Here is a 7,614-nt window from a genome sequence, read left to right on the forward strand (position 1 = left end):
CCAAAACAGATAATAATTTCGCCCTATAGAGGCTTAAGAAGTCAAGGTCCCAGATCTGTTTATATGGCAGCTATATCAGGTTACGGACCGATTTTAACCATACATGGTACAGTTGTTGAAAGTCATGACGAAACACGTGGTGCAAAATTTCAGCCAAATCGGATAGGAATTGCGCCCTTTAGAGACTCAAGAAGTCAAGACCCAGATCGGCTAATATGACAGCCATATCAGGTTATGGAACGATTTCAACCATACATCGCACAGTTGTTGAAAATCATTAAAAAAACACAATTTCAAGCGGCTAGCTTTACTTCATCGAAAGTTAGAGTGTTTTCGACAGACAGACAGACGGACGGACATGGCTAGTTCGACTTAAAATGTCATGACGATCAAGAATATATATACTTTATGGGTGCAAGACGAATATTTGGAGGAGTTACAAACAGAATGACGAAATCAGTACACCCCCACCCTGTGGTGGAGGGTATAAAAAGTTGAATATTTACTTAAGTTGCGTTGATTGAAAAAGACAAGTATTTATGCGGTGCACCGCAAATTCGATACACAACTGCAGATCTCTGTATAGAAGCCAACCAGAAATCTCACTCTCAAGTATCTTGAGAAAAAATGTTTGGTGTATTTTTGAGCTATAACAAGTAAATACGTGCTAAGTTAAGCCGGGCAGAATCTTAAGAACCCGCCACCGTAGATTCTGCTGAAAATGTTCTCAAATGAGAATGGCTTAAGTGCAAATGTGTACCTCATGTTCCAATTTTCTGGCAAATTAAGCAAAAATTCAAACTTCTAGGGGCTATAATGCTAATCCATAGGTCGGTTATTAGGATATTAGGTTATTGACCGATTTGGATCATATTTACCAAGGTTATTGGAAGTCATAACAGAACATTAACTAGCAGTTTCCTGAGGCCGATTTGTACCGTACTTGGCACTTAGTCATAATAGAACACTATGTGCAAAATTTTATCCAAATCGTAAAACTATTGCGGATTCCTAGGCCTCAAGGTGTCAAAACGGGAAGTAGGCTTATATGGGAGCTACATAAGGTTATGGACCGATTTGGATCATACTTGGGTTAGATATTAGAAGTTAAAACAGTGCCAAATACTAACGAAATCTGATGAAAATCTGAAGTCAAAACCGTTCCGGTTTATATGGGAGGTATATCCAATTCTAAACCGATAAGGCCCTATGAATTGCGTCAATAAGACGTATTTGTGCAAAATTTGAAGCTGCTAGCTCTACTCATTCGGCCTCTATTGTGATTTCGACAGGCGGAGGGATGGACGGATATCGTTAGTTCGACTCAGAATGTCAAGACGATCATGAATATATGGAGATAGAGTATGAGAGTCACAGATCAATATTTCGAGTTGTTCCAAACAGAATGACACAAATATTGGGTTGCCCAAAAAGTAATTGCGGATTTTTTATATAGTCGGCGTTGACAAATTTTTTCACAGCTTGTGACTCTGTAATTACATTCTTTCTTTTGTCAGTTATCAGCTGTTACGTTTAGCTTGCTTTAGAAAAAAAGTGTAAAAAAGTATATTTGATTAAAGTTCATTCTAAGTTTTATTAAAAATGCATTTACTTTCTTTTAAAAAATCCGCAATTACTTTTTGGGCAACCCAATAGTATGCCTCTCATCCTATGGTGGTAGGAAAAAAATTTCTGACTTTCTAAAAGCCAATTTTCCCCCAAAGCATGACCTTTTATGGCCTGAATTTATTTGACTAGTTTTATACGTCCTTTCATAACTAAAGCTAGAATTTTTCTAAGGCCGCTCTATTCTGGGATATTTTAACCCATTCGGTGTTAATGGGTAAAGGTTAACATTAAGTAAAAAAATTTTTCAGCGACTATTAAACATTTCTTTGAAATTTTAATATAACCTTGCAACTTGTTTAGTTTCAGATGTTAAGGTGTTGCTAACAAACATTTGATACTCAGATTTGCCTTTTTTCTTGGTTCGTCTAACACACAATCCAAAAAAAAGGCATTCGAAATTCTTCTGTTGTTCTTTCACTTGTATTCACAGTGTAACTAATTTAGAGTGTTGCTATAAACTAGCTTCGCTTTTGATCTTTTGTATCATTTTCAATTCAAGGAAGAGGGGCAACAAAAAAATACGAAATGTGATACGTTCAGTGTAATTCCTGATGATTAATTGCTGGTATGTAGGCAAACACACACTAACACAACACTTACGGGGATACAGACATTCTGTAACTGCCATTCATTGCACACAATTGACTTTGTCAGGATGTCATGGTTGGCATCCATGCAACTGTAAACCAAAAGCTTGATATTTACAAAAGAGCACAGATTGCACAGAACGCCCCACAACAAAATGGACAACTAGAGAGATGGAGTGATGCACTCCACTCAGACGTCCAGACGCTGGCCAAAAAGCATTGTATCAAATTAAAACAGGCAGCAGAGCCAAGGGGGCAAAGAACTAACAACCAATGAAACATGAGGAATTTGGCAATTGTAAAATTGTTGCTTTTATAGTCGAGTTGGAATTTCTAATTCTCAGTTTCGGTGCTCACGTTTCGCCAAGTGTGTGCTGCAATAAAAACTACGAAATGGGGGAACAAAAATAGAGACATCAAATGTTGCCGGGGCAAATAAAAGTGTGTTGCTTTGTTGTGGCAACTTCTACATCAGATAGATTAATTTTGTTTTGTATCAAATTATACTTGACACACTTAACAATGTTAGTGTTGGCAGGCCCCTGGAAACATCCGCTCTAACACCCCTCCCTTCCATCCTTTGGTTATTCATTACAAAACTGTGAAAATTGAAATCATTTGTTAGTTTGCGTATAATTCTTGTCTTTTGGCTCTCTGGTCGTCCCTCTAACTATCCGTTTGTTCTAAACTCTCTTTTTGATCCATATGTGCGTTCATCTATTCAATCTTGAATGCAAGCACCATACGGCATTGAATTTCTTTCGGGATTGTTGATCGATTGCACTATGGGTATGCAAAATATATTTTCTTAAGGGGATAATAACAAAAAGTAAACGGCTCTCACATAATTAGTGTCAACCATGATCTTTATAGAAATTTTTGTAAAATTTTTAAATCGAAAACAATTTTTTTATTACTTTTTTAAAGTTTTATATATATTGGGTTGCCCAAAAAGTAATTGCGGATTTTTCATATAGTCGGCGTTGACAAATTTTTTCAACGGCTTGTGACTCTGTAATTGCATTCTTTCTTCTGTCAGTTATCAGCCGCTACTTTTAGCTTGCTTTAGAAAAAAATGTAAAAAAAGTATATTTGATTAAAGTTCATTCTAAGTTTTATTAAAAATGCATTTACTTTCTTTTAAAAAATCCGCAATTACTTTTTGGGCAACCAATACAATACGAAATATCCATTTCCGAATCGATAAGGCGTATATTATATTCATGATCCTCGTAAAAATCTAAGATGATCTAGCCACGTCCGTCCGTCTGTCTGTGTGACCGTTGAAACTACGTTGCAGTCTCCAAAAAGAGAGATACTGAGCTGAAACTTTTCAGAGATTCTTTTTATCCCCACCACAGTTTGCAACACATCGAATTATGAATTTCCGACCCTACAAAGTATATATATTTCGGATCGCCGGTTAAGTTCTTGAACGGGCCAAATCGGACCATATTTTGATATAGCTGCTATATAGACCGATTTTACGATAATGGGTCTAAAGCCCATAAAAAACTTTATTTTGTATCAGATTTTGCTGAAATCGTGAAACCGTGAGTAGTTTAAGGCCTCCCGACAACTGATCCAAATATGGTTCAGATCGGACTATATTTAGATATAGTTACCATATAGACCGATCTCCCGATGAAGGGTCTAAACACCATAAAAGCTTTATTTATTACTCGATATCGCTGAAATTTGCAACAGTTTCTTACTTTAAGTCTCCCGACATTTGACCTAAATATGCATTAGATAGGTCCATATAAAGATACAGCTGCCATAAGGACCGATTTCCCGATAAAGGGCCTGAAGGCCATAAAAGCTTTATTTAATAACTGATTTCGTTGAAATTTAAAACAGTGGGTTATTTTAAGCCTCCCGACATCTGACCTAAATATGGATTAGATCGGACTATATTTAGATATAGCTGGCATATAGACAGATCTCCCGATAAAGGGTCTAAAGCCAATAAAAGCTTTGTTTTTTAACCGATTTCGCTGAAATTTGAATCAGATAGTAATTTTAGGCCTCTCAACTTTGAACTTAAATATGGTTCAGATCGGACTATATTTAGATATAGCTGCCATATAGCTCGATCTCCCGATAAAGGGTCTAAAGCCTATAAAAGCTTTATTTATTGCCCAATTTCGCTTAAATTGGAAACAGTTTGTTATTTTAAGCCTCCCGACATCTGGCCTAAATATGGATTAGATCGGACTATATTTGGATATAGCTGGCATATAGACCGATCTCCCGATAAAGGGTCTAAAGCCAATAAAAGCTTTATTTTTTAACCGATTTCGCTGAAATTTGAAACAGATAGTAATTTTAGGCCTCTCAACTTCGAACCTAAATATGGATTAGATCGGACTATATTTAGATATAGCTGGCATATAGACCGATCTCCCGATAAAGGGTCTAAAGCCCATAAAAGTTTGATTTTTCAACCGATTGTGCTGAAATTTGAAACAGTTGGTAGATTTAGGTCCCCCGACATCCGCCCGTTGAAAAGAGAGTGCGGAAATTAATCCTCCGGAAATTAATAATGCCACTATGGACATACACCTAAGCCAGTAATCGACGTGGCCTGTAAAAACTAAAATGTAACCCCCAAAAATGAAAGTTAGGATTTCCTTGATACTTACATAATTCTTAATTATTTTCCATAACACTCCCCTAAGTTTTTACATGTCGGGTATTGTGTCCCCACATAAGTGCCGGTATATGATAGACGCGAATGGCGGGCATTGACATAGGAATGCTTCAACGTCTCATCATCTTTCCCACATGCCCTACACATGCTATCACTTGCCGCATCGTTTTTGTATAAGTGCTATACGCTATACTAACCTCATGCTTACTTTCTATCAGTAATAGTCTCGTCCTCTCACGATCCGCATCACCCCATAGGATTTTCGCCGTCCTACCGAATGTTTTCATTCCCCCTTACTCCGTTATGGCCCGTCACCCAAATGATGCGCATTGTGCCATCCTCAGAGAAGGCGTTAATCTCCTTCTTACACTGCAAAAGTGTTCGTGACCTTGCCTTCCTGGTACCCCATCCGAAATTTGGATACCAAATTTTTGTTTTTAGTTTACTATGAGATAGCACATAAATAGAGCGCATAAAACGCTCTACCCATCTCCAAGATCTGCCGTTTCTGAATATTAAGGGGAAGCGTCCGCCCCACCCCCCCTTCAGATATCAAAAAATGTAGTACCCTATTTTCATTATGCACCATCTGTGAAAATTTCAAGAAAATCGGTTCCCGTTTTTGAGTCTATAAGGAGCACACAAACAAACACAAATGAGTTTTATATAAGAAGATATTGTTAAAATTTTGTGTCTCTAGAAATTTTTGTCAAATTCTGTTTGTTTAGAAATTTTATTTTACACCCATTGTGCTTTACCTTCCCTCATACACATACATATGGACAATGATGCCCGAAAACTGTTATAAATGGCAATTCAGTTGCAAATATCACCGCTTCGCATGGTATAGCAACGCATTGTAGAGTATCACCATGCATGGCGTTGCAATGCTTAGCCCTCTCTCTCTCATACACACCCACACACACACACACCCAGGCATATGAATGCAGTTAAGAATGCCACAATTAAAATGATTTCAGAAGCTGTCACCACAACCACAGTCATATCTATTGAGGACATAGCACCGTCAGTTTCGTGGTTCAAAATTGATGACCAACCGACCCATTCACTGGTAGTGTAGAGTAGCTGGCAGGCAGGCATGAAGGCATGTTTTTTGCCTGCCTCAACGTACTAGCAGTCATTGAATCAAATTTGAGTGCCCAACCCAACTGATATCTGTTGTTGTGGAAAATATGATTCATTTGTCTTTGTTAGTTTTTGAAAAGGGCGGAGCGCATAGGAATTGATACTCATGACTGATTTTCTATAGAAGAAAAATTCAATTTCATCTGAGGTTAGCATTTGAAACCCCTAAGCTATTTTCATACTCAAGCAATTGCCAGTGTCAGCAAAGTTTTGGCAATGCCAACCAAATACTCAAAGTGTTGTTGTTGGGTGTAATCAGAAATCATAATAGGTGGAAAATGCTTCAAAATAAGATGGGAAAAGGAAAATAAAGAAGCGAACTAAAGTTGAGTTAAAATTACCTTGAACAAAGAAAAAGCGTGTCTAGTTTGGCCGGGCCGAATTTTATATACCCTCCTCCGAGTATCTCATTTGTCCAGTTATTAACCAATATGGACCGTACATACACCTTCCAGAGGCTCAGAAAGTAAAATTTGGAAATTTCTTGTTGTTGGGTATAATCAGAAATCATAATAGGTGGAAAAAGTTTCAAAATAAGATGGGAAAAGAATAATAAAGAAGTGAACTAAAGTTGAGTAAAAATTACCTTGAACAAAGAAAAAGCGTGTCTTGTTCGGCCAGGCCGAATTTTATATACCCTCCTCCGAGTATCTCATTTGTCCAGTTGTTTACCAATATGGACCGTATTTGTCATGGCTGTTAGATGTCATAGAAAAATACCACTTCTAAAATTTCAGGTAAATCGAGTAATAATTGCACCCTACAGAGGCTCAGAAAGTAAAATTGGGATATCAGTTTACATGGCAGCTATATCAGGTTATCAATCGATTTAGATCATACTTGAAGGAGTTGTAGGAAGTCATACTAAGACGACATCTTCAAAATTTCAACCAAATTGGATTAGAATTTCGTCCTCTAGAATCTCAAGAAGTCTAATCGGGAGATCGGTTTATATAGCAGCTATATCAGGTTTTGGACTTATTTTGGAAATCAGAACAAAACGCTAGGTGTAAAATTTTGACCAAAACGGATAAGGATTGCGCCCTCTAGAAGCTAGAGAAATCTAACCGGGAGATCGGGTAATATGGCAGCTACACTCAAAAAAATAATTTCTTTAACATAAAGGAAATTTTCTCCAAGTAGACTATAAAAGTTCATATTTTTTTGCGTGAAATTCTTGCAAGAATGAATTTGTGAGAAGTATAATAAAGTTTTTACCAATTAAAAACAGACCTCAGCTGGTAGTTCAAACTCTTTCAGAGTTTATTTAGATTTACTTCGATGTTATGATACACAATTATATTAAAACGCTTCCATTTTCATTTCATTATACTATCAACACATTTAAATACCAGATTTGGGATGAATACTTCCTTATTGCGTAGACATTACGAAACAATGTATGTGCCATAGAAATACTTGATGTGTTTGCTTGAGCCCAGCAGCCATTTGTCCATTGTTGTAATGATTTTTGTCGTTGAACATACCAGCATTTTTGTTCCTAAAGCCTTAATTTAAAAATTTTTATTTTCCGAGTTTACTCGCATCCGCACTCAGTCAAGAAAAAACAAGTAAAAAGGCGTAAAGTTCGGGCGGGCC

Source organism: Stomoxys calcitrans, chromosome 5 (assembly GCF_963082655.1).
Source record: "Stomoxys calcitrans chromosome 5, idStoCalc2.1, whole genome shotgun sequence".
Taxonomy (NCBI): domain Eukaryota; kingdom Metazoa; phylum Arthropoda; class Insecta; order Diptera; family Muscidae; genus Stomoxys; species Stomoxys calcitrans.